The sequence below is a fragment of the Arvicola amphibius genome, chromosome 11 (genome assembly GCF_903992535.2).
Source record: "Arvicola amphibius chromosome 11, mArvAmp1.2, whole genome shotgun sequence".
NCBI lineage: Eukaryota > Metazoa > Chordata > Mammalia > Rodentia > Cricetidae > Arvicola > Arvicola amphibius.
In genome coordinates, this window is record NC_052057.2 from 54,509,237 (window position 1) to 54,533,862 (window position 24,626).

General features: G+C 39.1%; 1 pseudogene; it reads left to right on the forward strand.

The window, feature by feature from the left end:
- The first annotated feature begins 22,100 nt into the window (after positions 1-22,100).
- Positions 22,101-23,181, forward strand: LOC119826032 (annotated as a pseudogene).
- The last annotated feature ends 1,445 nt before the right edge of the window (positions 23,182-24,626 follow it).

Consider the following 24,626-nt stretch of genomic DNA (forward strand, 5'->3'; position numbering starts at 1 on the left):
TTTTTCAGGAGCAATCTGCAATCCCCATTTAGGTAAAAGTATTTTTACTTCTTCAAACAGTCTTTCTAAACTATCCATGTTTGAATCAGATAACAGAATATCATCCATGTAATGATAAATTATAGACTTGGGAAATTGCTTGTGTATTATTTGCAATGGTTGATTTACAAAGTATTGGCACAGGGTGGAAGAGTTCAACATGCCCTGTGGGAGGACGGTCCACTGGTATCTCCTTGTAGGTTGAGAGTTATTATAAGTAGGCACTGTGAAGGCAAACTTTTCTCTGTCTTTATCTTGTAAAGGTATAGTGAAGAAACAATCCTTTAAATCAATAACTATGAGAGGCCATCCTTTTGGTAATAAAGAAGGCAGAGGAATTCCAGATTGCAGAGAGCCCATAGGTTGAATAACCTTATTGATAGCCCTGAGATCTGTCACCATTCTCCACTTACCAGATTTTTTTCTTAACAACAAATACAGGAGAATTCCAAGGGCTGGTAGATTCCTCTATATGTCGAGCATCTAATTGCTCTTGTACCAGCTGTTCTAAAGCCTGCAACTTTTCCTCAGCTAAAGGCCATTGCTTTGTCCATATTGGTTTCTCAGTCAACCATTTTAGAGGCAGTGTTCTTTGTATCTCTGAAGGGCCATCAATTGCTTTGCGTTCTTGTACAGCCCGAACAGCTGGTTTCCACATTCTGTAATATCTTTTAATATTTTCCTCAGTGATAGAGGCTCTAGAAGCAGCAGGATGTTAATTTGGGTATTCCATTGCTGCAACAGGTCACGGCCCCATAAATTCACTGCAATATTGGCTACATATGGCCTTAATTTTCCTATTTGTCCTTCTGCCCCTATGCATTCAACCCATCTCATGCTCTGCCTTACTTGAGATAGGGTTCCAATTCCCAGGAACTGAACATTTACATCCTGAAGAGGCCAATATGGATGCCAAGATTCTGGAGTAATGATACTTACATCCACACCTGTGTCCAGTAGGCCAGTAATAAAAACGCCATTTACACACACTCTTAACTTTGGTCTTTGTTCATTTATAAAAGTCTGCCAAAATACACGTAACTCATCTTTCAGGCCATTTTTTGCTTTTAACAGCAGGCATGGGGCTTTCTAATTTTCTTGACGAGGCATGTTCTCAGCAGTAACCGGAAATGACTGGACCACATTCGCCATGGGGGCCTGCGAGAGGCCCCCCATTGCATTTCCCACTGGCAACAGGTTGCCTTGTCTATCTCTTGTTGACCTGCACTCATTTGTCCAGTGTCTGCCTTTTCCACATCTCCTACATATACCTGAAGGCTGAGTCCTCCTACGTCTGTTATTTCTAGAAGAGGCATTATTATTTTAATTATTATTATTATTATCATCATTATTATTATTATTATTATTTCTGAAAATCCGTTGTCTGCAATTCCTTTTAATATGTCCCATTTTGCCACAATTAAAACATTTGGTAACTTGTTGCCTCCTTTTTGCATTAGAAATTGCTTCTTCTACCCATGCTTCAGTGCCATAGTCAAATGATTCAACATTCATTGTATGCAAGACCCATTCATCCAAGGGCGCTGATCTCATCTTTAAAGGCCCCAGGATCCTTTTACACTCCACATTGGCATTCTCATAAGCCAAAGACTCAATTATTATACGTCTTGCTTCTGGGTCAGATATCCCTATTTGTACAGCTTTAGTTAGCCTTTGTAAAAAATCACTAAAGGGTTCTCTCTGACCCTGTTTAACTCTGATATATGATTCCAGTCTCTGTCCTGGGTCTTGAACCCTGTCCCAAGCCTTTAAGGCTGCTGTAGTACATATGGATAAGGTGTGTTCATCATAATTAGCTTGTTCTAGAGGATCGGAGAAAAGTCCTTCACCTAGAATTTGATCTAGGGAGATCTCAATTCCCTTTGCTCTTTCCTGCTGTTCTAAAAGTTTAGCCTCTTGTCTGAACATGCATTTCCAATTTAATTGTGACCCACTCTCTAGAACAGCTGATACTAATTGTACCCAATTGTGGGGCGCTGCCTTATTGCTTATAGACCAAGTTTTGAGCATCTCTTTAACAAAGGACGAATGTAGCCCAAAATTCATAATGGCTTGTTTAATTTCTTTAAGATCATTCATACAGACGGGTTCCAATGTATATTCCTTGATGACCCTAGGGTTTTTGGAACCAGTCACCTTTTCTGATGTTATTATTGGAAAGGCAGGTAGAACTTTATGGAAATTATCCCGGAGAGTTTTACTCATTGACGGAGTTAAATTTCGCCTTTCTACCGTTTGTTCCTGTTCATCACAGTCTATAATTTCCTCAATCTTTTCTAATCTGCTTACTATTGCCTTCTGTAAGGCCTGGATCTCCTGTCCAGAATTATGCTCCAAGGCCTTCATGGAGGATTCCAAAATATGAAGTTTGTCCAGTAGAGTTAATATCTCATCCTTGGATAGAATTTTCATGGCATGAATTGTGCCTTCTTGTATTGAGAATCTGTCAGCCAATCTGTCATATCCTTTAGACAAAGTCCGATTTTCACATTCAGCAGTTTTAATTCTCTCTGATAATGTTTCAGACAGGGACTGAAGTTTACGATCCAAATCAGCTGTTCTCTCCTCCGCAGCAATGAATCTCTCCTTAATATCAGACTGTAGTTTTTCTAAATTTTGCTCATTTGACAGAGTCATATCAGATAAAGCCCTATTCCCTTCCTTGAGAACTTCTAACTCTTTCTTGGTGTCAGTCTGAATTGTTTTTGCAAATACCTCGACCGACTTAAAGTTATCACTCAAAACAGTTGTGCCCTTTCTTAAGCATTCAACCTCTGTCCTAAGAATCCTGGTTTCATTCTGTAAGGACTTTATCATTTTTCTATTTTCAAACCATGTAAGGGAGAAACCAAATACGAGAAAAATTGCAAGCCCTATAAATATCCAAGTTATGGGAATATCATATGTATCCTGCAATATTTCTACCATAGTATAATTAAATAGGCTGCAGAAGCTTTCAACAGTGATATGTTCAGACATTTTTTTTTAATCAAAAGAAATTTTACCTGTAATGACTGTTCCCTGGTGGAGCTCGAATGCTGGGATGCAGGCAGTAACCACTAGTCTTCGGCAGGTCAGGGCCCAGGCCGAACTCAGCTGGGACTGGTGCTGCCTGAGGGGTTAGCGAGCTTGGACTAAGTCACCCGCATGCATCCTTTGCTCCATACAAGCAGGGTTGGGACAGGCTAGTCTGGTAAACTGCGCTGAAGCAATCAAGAGCCCAAGGCCGAATCCCAGCCATGCAGTGCGGGAACTGGAGCTAAAGGCTTCCAAATGCCCAAGTTGGATGCCAAATGAAGGTGCGTGGTTGATCGGCAGTTATGGTTCACCAGACAAGCTTTAATATATATAATTCAGTTTTAATAAAGGAAAGGAAAGGGAACTTACAGATCCAAGGTTCCAGCGAGGAGCGCAGGAAAACAAAGAGCCCGCAAGATTTTATAAGTCAGTATTAGCCTAAGGGGGACACACCTTTAGCCAAAGGGGGACACGCCTTTAGACAAAGGGGGACACGCCTTTAGACAAAGGGGGACACGCCTCACAAAACAAGGGTTTTGGCTAGGCTTCCCCTTCAGAATTTAACTCTGATTCTAACAAGATGTAATCCTTCAATTAGCATGCCTTGGATTAATTAATGAAATGTTTATCAGATTTTAGAGAATTCTAACATTGTTCAACCAGGTAACATAAATTCAAACCACCTAAAAACAATAATTTTAGAAAAGTTCATAGCACTGGAGAAGTATCATTCTCTGACTTACTGTACTAAAATAAGAATAGGCAATGACTTTAGCTATGATTCATGAAAGTGTAAAACAAAGAGACTCCTCAGACACACTTATTTGATGATTAGACCATGTCAGGAGAACCCAGTGCTTTTCTAGTGATCAGTGTCATATTTTTTTCTGACGTCTCTGACCTCCTACAATTATTTTTATATCTTTTGTTTTTACCTATTATACCAAATTCATGACATCTATTATGCAAGAATTTTTACAAATAAAAATAGTTATAACTTATGGTTTAGCTTATGTGTATGTGTTCACATGTGTGCAGGTTTATTGTGTACAGGTACACATCAATTCATAGTATATGGATGCATATGCACGTAATGACCAGAGGACAACTAAAGCTGTCCACATGGTTCTGAAGACAGAATGTCATCTCTCACTGTGCTGAAGCTCACCATGTAGGCTAAGTATGCTAACCAATAAGTCCTAGGGTTCAGCCTGTGCCTCCACTCCCCAGCACTAGAATTGGCCTCTGTGTCCTGCTATTCTTATGTAAGTCCTGGGAGAACTCAGGTAGGTACTTTACTGATAGGGCCATTCCCCCAGCCCTGTGTAGATTCTGATGTCAAAAACAACTAGAGAGAAAAGAAAAGAATTGGAACTCAGTGATATTGAGTAAATGAATGAAAGTTCCTGAAGTGTACATCTCATTATGTGAGCTCACTGAATTCCTCATCGTAATGTAAATTAAAAAAGGGAAGGACAAGTAGATTTTCATAAATTATGTTCTCAGATTACACATGTTTCTAATGCTTGACAGTATATATGTTTTTTGTATTATAAAGCAGGAAGCATTTGATTGTCAAATTTAAAAGAAGAAATATTGTTTACTCTCAAATGGACTGATAAAGAAATACCCCAAACCGCATGATTTGATTCCTGAAGACAGTAATGAGGGAGGATATTAGAACTGTTGGCTAAGCATACAATGTATAATCCTTGATGTATCTGTGTAATATACTTTCGTCTGTGCAAAATCTGGAATTAATTATTCTCATCTAATCAGGAAGCAGTAAAAATTTAAATCTCTCACAAATGCAATTTTTCAAGACACACATTTATTATTGCCTCTTATCTTTTTTAAAAACAGCAAAAATATCTTTTGCTTCTGAGAAATATTATGAAATGACTAATTCTTCCTCATATATTTAGACCATTTAGACAATGTGAAAGAGAAAGAGGTATGTCCAGAATCTTTATACAACTCATGTATCCCATTGTTGAGATCTACAAAGCAAGTTATAATCCTAATATTCAGATGTCTGAATCTTTTGATTTTCAGCAAAATAAACCAATTGCATACATATAAAATAGAAATTTCATTTTAAAAGTTGAATAATTTTTAAAAGAATGATTTTTTTTCTGATGGCAAAAGAGTAGAAGTCATACTTTGTTTTTGCTTTTTGAGACAGAGTTTCTCTATGTAGTCCTGTCTGTCTTGGAACTCACTTTGCACATCAGGCTGACCTCAGACTCACCAATACCTGCTGTCTCTGCCTCCTGATGGCTGGAATTAAAGGCATGCACCACTACTGCCCACCTACAACTCATTCTTACCTCTATGTCCACATAAGATTTCAGCTTTATGACATCAGATATAAGGAATGCTTGAACATGAGCCATGTCAGCATTGAGTGTGTAATTCAAAAGAATATATTGGTTGGTTCTTTTTAACTACATTTTTAAATGTATTTGAGCTTTTAATGAAGCATTTTATTTAACTTACCTAAAGGAAAAACAACATAAATTGAAAAGAAAAGTAACTATTCAGCTTTGCTGAGACAAATATGTTCTAGGACATAGGCTAAGCCTACAATTTCTGTCATATGTGGTCCTCATTTGCTTATTACTAGAAAGGTAATCAAATTGGCAACTACCCTTTTCTAATCTTTCCAAATTTTTCTGAAAGGAAAATACTGACATTCTTTCTAAAATGTAAACATACAGAATTAATTAATATAATTTCACAAAGCTTTAGCGATCCATTTTGTAATTATACTGTGAAAATTATTCCAAAAAACACTCTGTTAATTCTTCATTCCACTCTGCTTTGTTCTGTTACCTCTCTCTCTCTCTCTCTCTCTCTCTCTCTCTCTCTCTCTCTCACACACACACACACACACACACACACACACAGTGTAAGGATGAAAAATTATATTAATATATTTTCCAAAGTCTTATTTTGAGTTTTGAATCAAAAAGAGCTAAATGTTGCTGTTGCTCTTTATTAAACTTTCTTGTGAATGTAAGATACCATGTTCATGTTTCTGGTATAGTGATTACCGGTTTATAGATGAGCAGTTCTACAGATTTGAAGGTTCTGTATTTAGTCCTCTAAAAGGAAGTCACTTGGAAAATTGCCTCCTTCAGTTTAAAAACAAATTTATAGACATGCACGGATTTTGTCCTTTTGGGGGTAAATGTATTTAACAATCTACTATTTAAAAAGGAAGCCCTTAGAAAGAAGGTAGGGGCTCACAAAGCCTTGCCCCTTCCTGAGGCCTATGGGCAGTTTATTGTTGCTGAGAAAGGGAGAAAAAGAAGAAATGGCACTCTTCAATGCAGGGACCATTAATAAGGCACCTACCATGTAAGATAATCTTTCACTCGTTTTCTATAAACAACTCCAATGAAACTGATGGGAACCCCACACACACAAGCAATGACAGAAAACTAGGAAATTGGTTGCAAAGAGGAAGAGGATCATTGGGAGTGGAAGAGGCAAAGAGAAGAAAGCCTCAGGTGCATATGAATACACATACACATGTGAAAGTGTCATAATTAAATTCACTATTTTGCATAATTATCATATTTCAATAAAATGTTTAGAAAGAACTCCTATTTTTCTTAACACTTGTTTTGTTTTTAAGACCAAATGGCAATGTTAGGGATTTGAATATATTTGAGAATTTGAGTACTTAAAGGAGTTAGTGGGACTTATATGACTGAGACAACAAACATCTGTCAAGGCATTTGAGGATGTTATGAATGTGCCACAGCAGGAAGCAGCTGTTATGAGGACTTCAAAGTATGTGGCGATCAGTTATCCAGCTTTTGGGAAGAGTCTTGCTGTAGCAGCTGTTAGATAAGGCAGGAACAACAGCCTTTAGAATGTGACATTATTATGCGTGAATCTCTATGAAACAAAATGCTTAAAGTTTCAGCTTGGTTCAATTCAGATTAGTCTGAGAGCTCTCATCCCAGTATCTGCTCTCCACAAACACCCAAAGTTGCAGTCAGTTTACTGTTTGCACATATGCAAGCTTTGTTTGCAGTGCAAAGAGTAAGAAATGCCCTTGAAACTTCCCTGCATGTCATTCTCCTTGTCATTACTGAATCCAACCTGACTTCAGTTAAGGAAAATAACATTTATTTTACCTTAAAATATGTTTAGGAGCATTTTTTATTCCCTCCCTCTCTCCCGCTTCCCCTCCCCAGTCAGCTTCTCAGCTGACAAAGAATGTTGACAAGTATCTGCCTTGCTCTGACAAGTGGGTTGGCAAAGGGTGTTCTCCACAGCTGACAAAATATGGTGAACTCAACAACAATCAGACTTCTGTGCATATGTCCAGGGCCAGGCCTGCTCACAGCATCCTGGAGCATCAGTTTCTTCTCAGCACCCGCATAGTCTCCATACCCCACATGTGAAAATCTGCAGAATAACTTAGTTTGTGCCTGGATTTGTCACTCTACTTCTAAATGAGGGCTGTCATGGAAATGAGTGCCTTGCTGCATTGGGAACTGTTTTAAATCAAGAACATGAGTTCTGGATCTAAAACAATAGTGGCTCATACATATAAAGTAAATACCTTATAGAAAGAGGAACAAGAGATGGCTTAGTGGTAAGGTCAAAAGTGGCCAAGCCATGAGTTCAAATCCCAGGTTAGAAAGAGAGACCTTATTCCTGCATGGCATCTCTCTCTCCCTCTCCCTCTCTTTATTGCTTTCTCTCTCTCTCTCTCTCTCTCTCTCTCTCTCTCTCTCTCTCTCTCTCTCTCTCTCTCTCTCCTCTCTCTCTCACACACACACGTAAATAAATGTAATTAAAAATTTAAGAAAAAGAAAAGAAAAAGGTAGGTATCTGTCTCTGACTGGAAAGCCCTACTCTCTAGGCCCATGCCTTGGAGGCACATGCATCATCCACCCCCACATAGCAAAGCCTCAGAAACCTGGCAGCAGCCCCTACACCCCCTACCATCCACATCAGCATTTGTGACCACAAGAGCCTTGGCCCTGATTGCACCTGGAAAGTGAAGTGTCTGAGGGTCCTACTCTCTAGGTCATAGTCCCCTGAGGCACATCCCATGCAGTACCCCCACCCAACAGAGCCCCAGACACCTGGAAGCATTTTCCCCACACCTGGAAAGACTCCCCCAGGGAATCTAAGATCATCATCGGAGTCTTGACCCTGGCTATACCTGAAGAGGTTAGTGTCTGGGTTCCTTATTAGAGGGTCTGAACCTCTAGGTCCTAAAACATGAAGGCATATCCCACCTCAACCCAGCGAAGCCCCAGAGACCTGGGAGCAGCCTCTACCACCACCAAACACCCCCTATAGCATCTGCGAACATCTGAACCTTGGTCCCACCCACATCTAAAGAGGTGTCTGGGTCCCTGGGCTGGAGAGTCCTAGTCTCTAGGCCCTAGTCCCTAAAAAAATATCCTGTGTCCTACACCTTGTATCTTCTCAGATCACCCAGCAAAGCCCCAGAGACCTGGCATCAGCCTCCCCAGACCACCCCCCCCCCAAAAAACCCAGGGAATCTGAGACCACTGGAGCCTTGGATCCACCTAGACTTGGAGAGGTGAGTGTCTGAGGACCCTACTCTTTAGGCCCTAGCCCCCGGGGGTACATCCTAAGCCCTACCACCACCCAGCAAAGCTCCAGAGATCTGGGAGCAGCCTCCTCAAACCTCTAACAATCCCCCACGGCATCTGTGCCAACCAGAGCCTTGGACCTGCCTACACCTATTGGAGCTTCAGAGACATATCAGTGTCCACCAGAGGCACAGACCCATCTGAACCTGGAGGAAGAGTGACCATCTAAGACACAGGCCCCACCTACATGAACTGGACTCAGAGGGACTCCCTGAAGCACAGGCCTCAACTGCACTCAAGGAAGAAATGGGCAGACAGCAGTGTAAGAACACATTCAACAGCATAAAGAGCAATATGACACCACCAGAAGCTATTCTTTATACATCAGCAAGACATGAATATCCTAATTCAGATAAATCATAAAAAGAAATGACCTTAAAAATAACTTAATGAAAATGTTAGTGGTTGTTAAAGGGGGGGGGGGTGAAAAATTCACTTAAAGAGGCAGAGGAAAAGACAAACAAAAAATTGGAATAAATCAACAAATCCCTTAAAGAAAGAAATGAAAGCCAAGAAAAAAATCAAACAGGTGAAAGAAATGGTTCAATACTTAAAAATTGTAATAGAAACAAAATAGACAACACAAACCAAGGAAATTCTAGAAATGGAAAATCTGGGTAAACAATCAGGAACTACAAATGCAAGCATAACCAATAGAATGCAAAAGATGGAAGAGAGAATCTCAGGTGATGAAAAAATGATAGAGGAAATAGATTCTTTGGTCAACGAAAATGTTAAATCTAATAATCGCTTAACATAAAATATCCAGGAAATCTAGGACACCATAAAAAAACAAACCTAGGAGTAAAAGTGATATAAGGGGAAGTCCCACTCAAATGTGCAAAAAATATATTCAACAAAATCATTGAAAAATAACTTTCCCAACTTAAAGAAGGACATGCCTATGTACAAGAAGCTTACAGATCACCAAATAGACTGAACCAAGAACCAAAAAATCCCCCTGTCACATAATAATCAAAACACTATACATTCAGAATAAAGAAAGAATATTAAGAGTTGCAAAGGGAAAAAGCCAAGTAATATATAAAGTCAGACCTCTCAGAATTATACCTGACTTCTCAATGGAAACTCAATGGAAAGTCAGAAGGTTCTGCATAGACATTCTGCATATGCAAACACTAAGAAACCATGGATTCTAAGACAGACTATGATACCCAGCATAGCTTTCAATCACTATAAGTGGAGAAAAAAGATATTCCATGACAAAACCATACTTAAGCAATAACTGTCCACAAATCCAGTCTTACAGAAAAAACTTGAAGAAAAATTCCAATCCAAGAAAACAAACTACACCCATAAAAGCACAGGCAATAGGTAATCCCACACCAGCAAAACCCAAAGAAGAAAACCATACACACACAATACCACCACCACCACCAAAACCAAAAATAACAGGTACAACAATCAATGATTATTAATATCTCTTAATATCAATGAACACAATATACCTATAAAAAGGCACAGGCTAGAAGAATGGGTCCATAAGAAACATACATCAACTTCAAAGACAGACATTACGTCAGAGTAAAGAGTTGGGAAAGATTTTCCAATCAAATGGACATAAGAAACAAGCTGCTGTAGCTATTCTAATATTTAATAAAATAGACTTCAAACTAAAATTAATCAAAAGAGATGAAGGACATTTCATATTAGTCAGACGAAAAATTCCATCAAGATGAAGTTTCAATTCTCAACATCTATGTCCCAAATTACCCATATTCGTAAAAGAAACATTACTAAATTTAAAGTATGCATCAGACCCCACACACTAACGGTGGGAGAATTCAACACCCCATTGTCACCACTGAACGGGACTGACAGACAAAAATTTAATAGAGAAATAAAGGAACAAACAGAAGTTATGACTGAAATGGGTTTATCAAACTCATTTTATTTATCAAACATCTACAGAACATTTCACTGAAACACAAAAGAATATTCCTTCATCTCAGCACCTCATGGTTCTTCTAAAAAAAATGGCCACATACTTGGTAACAAAGCAAACCTCAACATATTAAAAAAAATGGAGTAACTCCTTGTATCTTATTGGATCTGCATGACTTAGAGTTAGAAATAAACAACAACACTAACTGCCAAAATCCTACAAAATCATAGAAATTGAACAATGCTCAACTAAATCACCACTGGGTCAAAGAAGAAACAAAGAAGAAAATAAAAGACTTCCTAGGTTACAATGAAAATAAATACACAGCATGCCCATACTTATGTGACACTTTGAAAGCAATAATAAGAGGAAAGTTCATAGCACTAAGTGTATACATACAGAACTAGGAGAAATCTCAGACTAGTGACTTAGCAGCACATCTGAAAGCTCTAGAACCAAAAGAAGCAGTCACACTCAGGAGGAGTAGATGCCAGGAAATAATCAACTTGAGGGCTGAAATCAATAAAATAGAAACAAAGAAAGCAATTCAAAGAATCAAAGAGGCAAATAGTTGGTTCTTTGAGAAAATCAACAAGATAGACAAACCTTTATCCAAACTAATCATAAGGAAAGGAGAGAATAAGCAAATTAACAAAATCAGAAATGAAAAGGGAGACATAAAAACAGAAAATGAAGTGTAACTCAAAGTTTCTATCATGCCTAGTCCAGCAGTTGTTCAGTGCCAATGAAACAGAAAGGCTTATTCAACCTATTAGCTCAGGCTTAATATTAATTAGCTCATACAACTTAAATTGATTCATAATCCTTATCTATATTTAGCCATATAGCTTGGGACCCTGTCTCAGTGCAACATTTTCATTTTGCTTTCTCTGCCTCTGGGTGGCGACTATAGACTAAACCTTTCCTCTTCTCAGAATTCTACTACTCTGGTCACCCTGCCTATACTTTCCTGCCTGTCTACTGGCCAATTAACATTTTACTAAATCAAGATGACTGGCAAATCTTTACAGGGTACAAGAGCATTAATCCACAGCACTGAGGAAATCTAGACAATGATCAAGTCATACTTCAAAAACTAGTACTACACAAAACTGGAAGACTTAAAGGAAATGGGCAATTTTTTATATAAGTATCATATACCAAAAGTAAATGAAGAACAGAAAAAATTTAAATAGACCTATAGCCCCTAAGGAAATAAAAGCAGTTATCAAAAGTCTCCCTACCAAAAAGGTCCAGGGCCAGACAGTTTCATTGCAGAATTCTACCAGAATTTCAAAGAAAAGCTAATACCAATACTTCTCAAATTATTCCACACAATATAAACAGAAAGGACATTGTCAAACTATTTGTATGAGGTGACAATTGTGTTGATACCCAAATCACACAAAGATACAACTAAGAAAGAGAATTACAGACCAATTTCCCTAATGAGCATTGATGCAAAAATACTCAAAACAATATTGGCAAACTGAATTCAAAAACACATCAGAACAATCATCCACTATATCAAGTAGGCTTCATGATAAAGATGTAGAGATGGTTCAACACATGAAAATCTATCAATGTCATCCACCATATAAACAAACTGAAAGAAAAAAGAACACATGATCATCTCATTAATATGGAAAATGCCTTTGATAATATCCAGCACCCCTTTGTGATGAAGGTCTTGAAGAGATTAGGTATACATGAAACATATCTAATCATAATAAAGGCATTATACAGCAAGTCAATAGGCAACATCAAACTAAATGGAGAGAAACTCAAAGTGATGCCACTCAAATCAGGAACAAGACAACCTGTCCACTCTCTCCATATCTATTTAATATAGTACTTGAAGTTCTCACTACAGCAATAAGACAACAAAAGATCAAAGGGATACAAATTGGAAAGGAAGTCAAATTTTCACTATTTGCAGATGATATGGTAGTATACATAAGTGACCACAAAAATGTTACCCGGGAACTCCTAGAGCTGATAAACACCTTGTGACAAGATATAAGATTAGCTCAAATGTCAATAGTCCTCCTATATACAGATGATAAATAGGCTAAGAAAGAAATTAAAGAATCATCACAATAGCCACAAACAACATAAAATATCTTGGAGTAACTTTAAGCAAACAAGTGAAAGACTTGTATGACAAGAACTCTAAGTCTTTGAAGAAAGAAATTGACAAAGATAACAGAAAATGGAAAGATCTCCCATGCTCTTGGATAGGAAGCATCAACATAGTAAAAATAGCAATCTTACCAAAAGCAATCTACAGATTCATCAAAATCCCAGAAAAATTCTTCACAGACTTTGAAAGAACAATACTCAAATTCTTATGTGAAAACAAAATCCAGGATAGAAAAAACAATATTGGACATAAAGGAACTTCGGGAGGCATCACTATCTCTTACTTAATGAAAACAGCTTGGTATTGGCACAAAAACAGACAGGTGTACCAATGTAATTGTATTGGTGACCCTCATATTAATCCGCATACCTGTGAACACCTGACTTTTGAAAAAGAAGATAAAAATATAAAAAGAAAGTAACTTGGTGTTCCACTTGACCCTGTGCTGCCCCCACATCCGCCCTTGTATCTAAGGTAGCCTTGGAATACCAGATATCCCTGTTTCAGTGTTGAGGAGTTTCATCCAGATGGGTGAGTGTGTGCTATCCCAGGGCAGACTATCCCGGAAGAGAGCACAACCCCCCTACCCCAGCTCTTGCTGCAGGGCTACTGTTTTCCACTTGACCCTGCCCTGTGCCCATGTCCACCCTTGTGTCTGAGGAGGCTTTGGAATACTAGATATCCCTGTTTCAGTGCTGAGGAGTTTCATCCAGATGGACAGGAACAGTTCCTGCTCCTGCACTGAGGAGATCCACCTAGAGAATCAGTCACAGCAGACTGGACCAAGACACCAAGATTCTCCTGGCTCCATTTGAAGGAAGAGATGGGCAGGCACCAATGCAAGAATTCCTCCAACAACCTGAAAGGCAGCATGACATCAACAGAAACCAGGGATCATGAAATAAGAAGGACTGAACACCCTACTCCAGAAGAAATAGAAGAAAATGACTCTAAACAGAACATTATGAAAATATTAGAGGAACTTAAACAAGAGGTGAAAAACTGCCATAAAGAAATAGAGATGACAAACAAAAAGGTTGAGGAAATGGATAAAGCTCTCAAAGATACCAAAGAAAAACAGGAAAAACAAGAAAAAGCAATCAAACAGGTAAGGGAAACAGTTCAAGACTTGAAAAATGAAATGGAGATAATGAAAAAAAACACAAACTGAGGGAAGGCTGGATATGGAAAATCTGGGTAAACGAACAGGAACTGCAGAGACAAGTATTACCAACAGAATACAAGAGATAGAAGAAAGAATCTCAGACACTGAAAATACTACAAAGGGAATAAACTCACTGATTAAAGAACAAAATGAATCTAACAAATTCTTAACACAAAACATCCAAGAAATCTGGGACACTGTGAAAAGATGAAACCTAAGAATAATAAGAGTAGAAGAAAGAGAAGAGTTACAACTCAAAGGCCCAGAAAATATATTCAACAAAATTATAGAAGAAAACTTTCCCAACCTAAAGAAGGATACTCCTATGAAGGTATAAGAAGCATACAGAACACCAAATAGACTGGATCAAAAAAGCATCCCCTCTCCATATAATAATCAAAACACAAAACATACAGAATAAAGAACAAATATTAAGAGCTTCAAGGGAAAAAGGTCAAGTAACATATAAAGGGAAACCTATCAGAATCACACCTGACTTCTCAATGGAAACCATGAAAGCCAGAAGATCTTGGATAAATGTACTACAGACACTAAGAGACCATGGATGCAAGCCCAGACTACTATATCCAGAAAAGCTTGCATACACCATCGATGGAGAAAACAAGATATTCCAGGACAAAAACAGATTTAAACAATACATTGCCACAAACCTAGCCTTACAGAAAATAGTAGAAGGAAAATCACAAACCAAGGAAGCCAACAACACCCATAATAACACAAGCATCTGACAACCCTCCTCCAGAACAACTCCAAAAAGGAAAACACACAAACTCTACCACCAGAAAAAATAACCAGAGTTAACAACCACTGGTCTTTAATGTCACTTAATATCAATGGACTCAATTCACCTATAAAAAGAAACAAGTTAAGAGAATGGATACTAAATCAGGACCCAACATTCTGCTGTTTACAAGAAACACACCTCAAACTTAAAGACAGACACTACCTCAGAGTAAAGGGTTGGGAAAAGGTTTTCCAATCAAATGGAACAAAGAAACAAGCGGGTATGGCTATACTAATATCTAACAAAATTGATTTAAAACTAAAATCAATCAGAAGAGATGGAGATGGACACTTTATATTCATTACAGGAACAATTCATCAGAAGGAAGTCTCTATCCTGAATATCTATGCCCCTAATATAAAAGCGCCCACTGATGTAAAAGAAACATTACTAGAACTCAAAGCATACCAAGCCACACACTCTAATAGTAGATTTCAACACTCCACTCTCACCAATGGATAGGTCAACCAGACAGAATCTTACCAGAGAAATAAGAGAACTATCAGATGTAATGAACCAAATGGACCTAACAGACATCTATAGAACATTCCACCCAAATAGGAAAGAATATACCTTCTCAGCATCACATGGAACTTTTTCAAAAATTGATCACATAATTGGTAACAAAGCAAGCATCCATAGATACAAAGAAATTGTAGTAACCACCTGTGTGCTATAGGATCACAATGGAATAAAGCTAGAATTCAACAACAATTCTAACCCCCAAAAGCCTACAAAATCATGGAAACTAAACAGTCAACTACTGAACCACACCTGGGTCAAGGAATAAAGAAAGAAAGAAATTAAAGTTTTCCTTGAATTCAATGAAAACGAAGACACATCATACCCAAACCTATGAAACACTATGAAAGCAGTGCTAAGAGGAAAGCTCATAGCACTAAGTGCCCACTTAAAGAAAACAGAGAAAGCACATATTAGAGACTTAACAGCACACCTGAAAGCTCTAGAAAAAAAAGAAGCAGATTCACCCAGGAGGAGTAGAAGACTGGAAATAATCAAACTGAGGGATGAAATCAACAAAACAGAAACACAGAAAACAATCCAAAGAATCAATGAAACAAAAAGCTGGATCATGAAGAAAATCAACAAGATTAACAAACCCTAGCCAAACTAATCAAACAGCAGAGAGAGAACACGCAAATTAACAAGATCAGAAATGAAAAGGGGGACATAACCACAGACACAGAGGAAATTCAGAGAATCAATAGATCTTACTACAAAAGCCTGTATGCCACAAAATTGGAAAATGTAAAAGAAATGGACAGTTTTTTAGATAAGTACCATATACCAAAGTTGAACCAAAATCAGGTGAACTATCTAAATAGACCTGTTAGTCCCGAGGAATTAGAAGCTGTTATCAAAAACCTCCCTACCAAAAAAAAAAAAAAAAAAAAAAAAAAAAAAAAAAAAAAAAAAAAGCCCTGGACCAGATGGTTTCAATGCAGAATTCTACCAGAACTTCCAAGAGGAGCTAATACATATACTCCTTAATGTGTTTCACAAAATAGAAACAGAAGAATCTTTGCCAAACTCCTTTTATGAAGCTACAGTCACCCTGATACAAAAACCTCACACAGACTCAACCAAGAAAGAGAATTACAGGCAAATCTCACTCATGAACATCGATGCAAAAATTCTCAATAAAATACTGGCAAAACGAATCCAAGAACACATCCAACAAATCATACATTATGATCAAGTAGGCTTCATCCCAGAGAGGCAGGGCTGGTTCAACATATGAAAATCTATCAACGTAATCCATTATATAAATAAACTGAAAGGAAAACCCGTACAATTATTTCATTAGATGCTAAAAAGCATTTGACAAAATTCAACACCCCTTTATCATAAAGGTCTTGGAGAGATTAGGGATACAAGGTTCATTCCTAAATATAATAAAAGCTATTTATAGCAAGCCAACAGCTAACATTAAATTAAATGGAGAGAAACTCAAAGCCATTCCACTAAAATCAGGAACAAGACAAGGCTGTCCACTCTCTACATATCTCTTCAATATAGTGCTTGAAGATCTTGCAATAGCAAAAAGACAATATAAGGAGATCAGGGGGATTCGAATTGGAAAGGAAGAAGTTAAACTTTCATTATTTGCAGATGATATGATAGTGTACATAAGCGACCCCAAAAACTCTTCCAAACAACTCCTACAGCTGATAAACACCTTTAGTAATGTGGCAGGATACAAGATCAACTCCAAAAAAATCAATTGCCCTCCTATACACAAAGGATATAAAAGCAGAGAGGGAAATCAGAGAAGCATCACCTTTCATGATAGCCACAAATAGCATAAATTATCTTGGGGTAACTCTAACCAAGGAAGTGAAAGATCTATTTGACAGGAACTTTAAGTCTTTGAAGAAAGAAATTGAAGAGGATACCAGAAAATGGAAGGATCTCACTTGCTCTTGGATTGGGAGGATCAACATAGTAAAAATGGCAATTCTACCAAAAGCAATCTATAGATTCAATGCAATCCCCATCAAAATCCCATCAAAATTCTTCACAGACCTTGAGAGAACAATAATCAACGTTAAATGGAAAAACAAAAAAAACCCAGGATAGCAAAAACAATCCTATACAAAAAAGTACTTCCAGAGGCATTACCATCCCTGACTTCAAACTCTATTACAGAGCTACAGTATTGAAAACAGCTCGGTATTGGCACAAAAACAGGGACGTTGACCAATGGAATCGAATCAAAGTCCCAGATATTAATCCACAATCCTATGAACACCTGATTTTTGACAAAGGAGTTAAAAGAATACAATGGAAGAAAGAAAGTTTCTTCAACAAATGGTGCTGCATAACTGGATGTCAACCTGTAGAATGAAAATAGTACCATATCTATCACCATGCACAAAACTCAAGTCCAAATGGATTAAAGACCTCAATATTAATCTGACCACACTGAATCTGATAGAAGAGAAAGTGGGACGTAGTCTACAACACATGGGTACAGGAGACCACTTCCTACGTAGAACCCCAGTAGCACAGACAATAAGAGCAACAATGAATAAATGGGATCTCCTCAAACTGAGAAGCTTCTGTAAAGCAAAGGACACTGTCATTAAGACAAAAAGGCTTACTGACTGGGAGAAGATCTTCCCCAACTTCACATCAGACAAAGGTCTGATCTCCAAAATATATAAAGAACTCAAGAAACTAGACTTTAAAATGCTAATTAACCCAATTAAAAAGTGGGGCACTGAACTGAACAGAGAATTCTCAACAGAAGAAGTTCAAATGGCCAAAAGACACTTAACAACCTCCTTAGCAATTAGGGAAATGCAAATCAAAACAACTCTAAGATACCATCTTATAGCTGTCAGAAAGGCTAAAATCAAAAACACTAAGGATAGCCTTTGCTGGAGAGGATGTGGAGTAAGGGGAACAGTCATCCATTGCTGGTGGGAATGCAAACTTGTGCAACCACTTTGGAAATTAGTGTGGTAGTTTCTCAGGAAACTGGGAGTCAACCTACCTCAGGACCCAGCAATTCCACTCTTGGGAATATACCCAAGAGACGCCCTATCATACTACAAAAGTATTTGTTCAACTATGTTTATAGCAGCACTATTTGTAATAACCAGAACCTGGAAACAACCTAGGTGTCCCTCAATAGAAGAATGGATAAAGAAGGTGTGGCACATATACACTTTAGAGTACTACTCAGCGGTAAAAAACAATGACATCTTGAACTTTGCATGCAAATGAATGGAAATAGAAAACACCATCCTGAGTGAGGTAACCCAGACCCAAAAAGAGGAATATGGTATGTACTCTCTCATAAGTGGATTCTAGCCATAAATAAAGGACATAGAGCCTATAATTCCTGATCCTAGAGAAGCTAAATAAGAAGGTGAACCCAAAGAAAAACATATTGTTATCTTCCTGGATATTGGAAATTGACAAAATTGCCGGGCAGGGGTTGGGAGCACGGGGATGGGGGTGAGGTGGGGATAAGGGGAGATGGGGGAGAGAAGGGAGAAAGAGGATGGGGAGAGCTTGAGGGAATGGGATGGTTGGGATGGAGGAGGGGGTATATGGGAGCAGGGAAGTATATATCTTAATTACTGGAGCCATTTTAGGGTCGGCAAGAGATTTGACTCTAGAGTGTTCCCAGGTGTCCAAGGAGATGTCCCCAGCTTGTTCCTTGGACAGCAGAGGAAAGGGTGCCTGAACTGGCCTTGTCCTATAGCCACACTGATGATTATCTTATATATCACCATGGAACCTTCATCTGGTGATGAATGGAGATAGAGACAAAGACCCACATTGGAGCACTGGACTGAGCTCCCAAGGTCCTAATGAGGAACAGAAGGAGGGAGAACATGAGCAAGGAAGTCAGGACCTTGAGCGGTGCGTTCACCCACTGAGACGGTGGGACAGATCTAATGGGAGCTCAACAAGGCCAGCTGGACTGGAACTGAACAAGCATGGGATCAGACCGGTCTCTTTGAATGTGGCTCACAGTGGAGGCTGACTGAGAAGCCAAGGACAATGGTGCTGGGCTTTGATTCTACTGCATGGATGGGCTCTGTGGGAGCCTTGTCAGTTTGGATGCTCACCTTCCTGGACCTGGGGAGAATTGGGAGGACCTTGGACTTCCCATAGTGTAGGGAACTCTGACTGCTCTTTGGCCTTGGAGAGGGAGGGAGTGGGGGTATGGGTGGAGGGGACGGGAGGGAAGTGGGAAGAGGGGAGGAGATGGGAATTTTTAATAAAAAAATAACAAAAGTAATGAAAAAAGAAAGTAACTTTAACAAATTGTATTGGTATAACAGGAAGTTGACATGTAGAGGAATGCAAATAGATCTATATCTATTACCATTCTCAAAACTCAACTCAAAATAAATCAAAGACCTCAACATAAATCAAGTCATGCTGAACCTGATAGAACAGAAACTTGAAAATAGCCTTGAACACATGTGTACCGAGACCACTTCCTGAATACAACACAAGTAGCACAGACCTTGAGAGCAATAATTAAATGGAACCTCCTGAAATTGAGAAGCCTTTGTAAGGGAAAGGACACAGTTCAAAACAAAATGGCAACCTACAGAATTGGCAAAGATCTTCATCAGCTACACATCTGACAGAGGGTTGATCTCAAAATATACAAGTAACTCAAGAAACTACATGTCAAAATATAAAATAATCCTATTAAAAAGTGGGTACAGATCTAAACAGATTTCTCAACAGAGGAATTTCAAATGACAGAAATGCACTTAAGGAATTGCTCAGTGGCCTTGGCAATCATGAAAATACAAATCAAAACAACTCAGAAATACCATCTTATACTTGTCAGAAAAGCTAAGATCAAAAACACCAATGAAAGTCTATGCTCAAGAGGATGTGGAGTAAGGGAAACACTTCTTCATTGGTGTTGGGAGTGTAAACTTGTACAGCCACTTTGGAAATCACTATGGTGGTTTCTCAGATAATTGGAAATCAATCTACCTCAAGAACCAGCAATACCACTCTTGAGCATATACCCAAAGGCTGCACACTCATACTACAAGGACTATTTTCATAGCAGCATTATTTGTAATAGCCAGAACCTGGAAACAACCTAGAATGGAGTACTACTCAGTAGTTGAAAAAAAGTGACATCTTGAAATTTAAAGGCAAAGGCAAATGGATGAAACTAGAAAAAACATCCTGAGTGACGTAACCCAGATACAGAAAGACAAACATTGTATATGCTCACTGGTAAGTTGATATTAGTCATAAAGCAAAGAATAATCAGCCTACAGTCCACAAGTCGAGAAAACACAGGAACCAAGGAGAACACTAAGGGATACATACATGTTTTCATGAAGAGTCTTTAGTAAGAGTGGGGGGGGGGGGGTTAAAGTGGATGACTCTGACAGAAAAACAGCAACAAATGATCTCAGAGGTATAATTTTTAAGAGGAGAGGGGAAGGTCTGTCTTAGAATGGACTTGGTGGTAAAGAAGAAAAGGGACAAGGAAAAAAGGGAAGGGAACAAGAGGAAGAAGCATGGGTATTTGGCCTAAAGGGACCAAAAACTGTCTCTGCATAGAGGGAAGGCAGATGTGGCACACAGAAAAATGGAGGTTTTAAAAGCTAAAATGTAAAATGGGAAGCCCCACGATAGGGTGAGGTGTTTGATTTTAACTGGGCTCTTACTTAGGTGAACCAAAGAGGGCCTTTGATTGCTGGACTTTGGTAGTCAGCCTCAGGAGGAAGTGGCCAAATAAGAGGATAGACCTTGGTGGTTAGGTTAAGGAATGTAATCTAATGCTTTTTAGCAAGGCAGAGGGAATGAGGGAAAGGGCAAGACCTGCCAGAGCCATGCTCAGGTGGGCTTGTGTCCCTTCCAATACAAAGTACATGAACAAAAGTCCTCAGAGATATGCCAGCATCTTATTGTTCCATGTATTTAATGCTGTTCTCAGTATATCTAGGCCCCAAATGAGGTCTTGCTGATTCCAGAAGCTAGGGGTGACTTGCACTATATAGAGAATTCTCTTCTGGTAGTTAAAGAATCCAGAACACTCTTGGGTCTTTGATTTTCAAAAAGCTGTTATCAAATGCTTTCCTCTTTCTCACATGCAGAATGTTTACAAGCTGTCTGTGTGAATGTGGTGTACTTGATTTGACCAAGATTTCAGACTGGGAATTCTCTTCAAATGTGCATCTTTGCATTTATCAGTTCATCTTGCTAAAGGCTAGCTAGAAATTGGTTTTGTTTCTTGTAGCCAAATTACACAGTGGCATAAATATTTAATATTCTTGGCTCTATTTCATGACCTTGACTTCTCTTGGATGTGTTTGAATGTCTCTGAAAGGCATGCTGGATAATTTCCCAAGATGCCAATCCATTGACAAAAGTACTCAAATATGATAGGGTCTAGCAACTTCCTTTCTAGGGAAAGAGATGCTAACGCTGGATATAAACCAGATATTTGACTACAAAGTGTTTAGCTCTGCCTTTCATGAAAATGTTGAGCAGAATATTTTGAAGTTGCCAAGTTGACTAGACGTAGATTTTCTGGTCTAAATAAAGCATTATTCAAAGCAATGGGCTATAAAATTGAATTTAGGAAGATACTTTAAAAAACATACAGTTAAAAAATTAAAAAAAAAAACAGCCAGGCGGTGGTGGCACACGCCTTTAATCCCAGCACTCGGGAGGCAGAGGCAGGTGGATCTCTGAGTTTGAGGCCAGCCTGGTCTACAAGAGCTAGTTCCAGGACAGGCTCTAGAAACTACAGGGAAACCCTGTCTCGAAAAAACCAAAAAAATAAACAAAAAATAAAAAAACAGCCAAAACCCATAGATCCAGACATGGGTGAGCCGCACTGGGTGGGCTATGATCCTGCAAGGGAACCCAGTAGGTTCCAGGTCTTCCTGAAGAACCTCTCTCACCACCACCTGCCTGAGACTTGGTGCAGGAATGGAACTGGAAGAAAGAAGATCCATTACAGAGACAAAATAGCTTCCCTTTCCTATTTAGCTGTTTTCTCTGGGAATATAAACTTTCTGCTTTCAGATTCTGCAGTATTCCAAATCACAAACACCAGATGGGAAAAAAAAAGATGTTGTGTTCCTCCCCTTGAACCCAAGTTGGCAGCAGGCTGTTGTGGGTCAAGAATCCCAAATTCTCTGGAAGTGAAACACACAGTCTTGGGAACCAGTTTACAACTGTTCCTGACTCTAGTTCAGGACCTCTTCAAAACCACCAGCATGCGGACAGCAGCAGTGGTCAGGGAAATGTATCAGACATACCTCTGGGACCTAGAAACTCTCCTATCATATGACTGAATCCTGTATGAGGAGCCCCAAGTCTCTCTCCCGGCCCAATGGAACTCCCAATACCACTTAGAACCTGGTGTTGACTGCAGAAATGTGCTGCTACTGCTTTGATGTACTCTACTGTCACCTCTATGGCTTCCCCAGACACGACTTCCTAGATTCACCAGTGAGCCCTATCCTTTCTTTGTGACTTGGAAGACAGGGCCAGACAAGCTGCATTGGAACCTTCTCATCCATGAATCTTCATTCAGGACTCAGTGAATATGTGTTAACAAGTGCATTTAAGGACAGTCAATCCTTCCCACCCCATCCCACCTCCCCTCTCCGACCTGAAAGGAGCTACCCAAATTTTTTGTTCTGTCTCCCTTCTTACTAACTTTGAAGATGCCAGTAATTAACTGCATTGAATTCATCAATAAAAAAGGCATCAAATGCACAGCCATGTATTTACCTGAGGTTGCTACAGAACAAGACTGGGATCAGATCCAGACAATGGACTCCTTGCTCAGGAAAGGTGACTTTAAGGCTCTAGTTACCAGTGAATTCAGAATATCAATCAAACTCACCAAGTGAGAAGATGACAATCAGATATGCAGAATATATTGGTTCTTGACAGCACAGTTTCCAGGATGGCACTCTTTATGCCCCACTCCTCTACAGTCATTACTTCTGGCACATGGCTACATGATTAGTCTCATCACCCTGTGACCACCAATGGCTATGACATCATTAGAGCAGATGCCTCCTCTTCCTGGTCCAGTTAATCCTATTATTGCACCATTTTATGATGCTAGCTTCCAATGCTGAGTCTGCCTTCTGCTGACTGGGGTTACATTGATTGTAACAGAATATGAGGGACCCAAGCCTTATATAAGCCTTTCCTCAATCTGGGCTTCTGTTGGATCAGGGCTCCCTAATAACCAGTGAGAATGCCTGTATGGGTTCAGAAGACCATTATCTGGTGATTTCCTACATGTATGTTGGCCACACACTGAGAACTGGAACTGATAGTGATCCATTGAGGCTTGTCCCCAAGCCCCCACAGGCCACCAGACCAATTAGGTGTACTTCCCTGTCAGTCTGGGTAATGGAGACCAACATGAGCCACTTATAGGTTGTTTTAATTTTCTTTTATTAAACTTTCAGTTTATTGTGTACCAACAGTTGATTGCAACCTCCATGCTTCTTAAATGAACACCATGTAAGGGTTGAATGTGAGTACCATGAGCCCCTGTGAGCCCTGGACAAGAGAACTGCAACGCTAACTGGATTAAGGTCCTGTTGAATGGCTTTGCATTGTGCAGGAAACTGTGGAGGTTTACTCTCAGCTGAACATTGCAGTATTCTTCTTACATTAAATCTTCTGGTGTTGAACAGACCTCTGTGGCATAGCGTGTTGAGGAATGGAATGAAGATGGCCATAGAAGTACTTTTGTCATCCTCATAAGCAGGTGTGAAAGAAAAGATCTTTTCACCACCCAGCTACCTCAACCCTCTTCTGGTGGCAGTGGCTATGTAGATTTATCTAGGCTCTCAGAAGCACAGACATGCAAACAGGTGATTTGGTTGGGATTTAGGGCACACTGTCACAGGAGAACTTCCAGGATCTCTGAACTGGTTTTCTTCACAGACAAACATCCTGAGGGACCTGTAAGTAGGAGGGTTGGTTTTGTCCAACTTGCCTGCAGAAGTAGAAAGACTTAATATTAGTCCTCAGTAGAACCATAGAACAAAGCTGTGTAATAAAATAAGGTGAACCTTTAACTTGCCTACCATGCTGGGACTCTTCACTTCACCAGTGTAAATGTCAATTGTTCATGTTGTTCATTTAAACCCTTAAGATTCCCTTTCCCATCTTCACTCATTCCAAAATAACTGTCAGCAAATTCTTTTCTTTTCACTCACTTGATGGCAAAACGTACAGTACTAGGAAACTAGAGAGGTACTCTGAAAGCTCTGTCTTAAAGTCACTGCTCAGGCAGTTCAAAGGAAGAGACAGCCAGCTGAAAGAAGGGCTCCTGAGGATGGTGTACTTGCTTTCAGAAGCATTCATATGAA